Source organism: Protobothrops mucrosquamatus, unplaced genomic scaffold, assembly GCF_001527695.2.
Source record: "Protobothrops mucrosquamatus isolate PMUCROS unplaced genomic scaffold, P.Mucros_1.0 scaffold3907, whole genome shotgun sequence".
NCBI classification, from domain to species: domain Eukaryota; kingdom Metazoa; phylum Chordata; class Lepidosauria; order Squamata; family Viperidae; genus Protobothrops; species Protobothrops mucrosquamatus.
Genome location: NW_015389852.1, coordinates 138,871 through 139,566, shown reverse-complemented (window position 1 = coordinate 139,566; position 696 = coordinate 138,871).

Genomic DNA, 696 nt, shown 5'->3' with positions numbered 1-696 from the left:
GGTTAACAATACAATAACCATACTCTGTCTAACATTAATCACTATTAGATTAACAAATCTATAACATCCTTTAACTCTCTTTTAAACAAACATATTAAACACAATAATTATAACACCATATTAATAATTATAGATAAAAGTAAATATCCAATTTTAACACATAAGCTACATTAACACTCTAAAGTTTACTCAAAAACCAAATGAAACTTTTAAGTTCCATATTTACTCTCAATATAATCTATCCATCTTCTCCAAACCAAAATATATCTTTCTTGTGAATAATCCTTCACATAGGCAGAAATCTTAGCCATTTCTGCTAAATTTGAAACTTTGAATACCCAATCTTCTATAGTGGGCCAGATGATTTATTGGTTGATTGCATTTTAGATTTGCTCAGTGCAGCGTGTCGTTCACTTTGATTATTTTTGCAAATAACTCAAGCAGCAAACATATACAATGTACTTCCCTTCTCCTATTTTCTCCACAACAACAACCCTGTGAGGTGGTTAGGCTGAGAGGGAGGGAGTGGCCGAAAATCACCTGGCTGGCTTTAATGGCTAAGGCAGGACTAGAACTCACCCTGTCCAAAGTGAACAACGGCACTGAAAAAAGTGACTGTATGACCGTTTTTCACATTACCATTGCGGTATCCCCAGGGTCACATGATCAAAATTCAGAGGCTTGGCAACTGACACA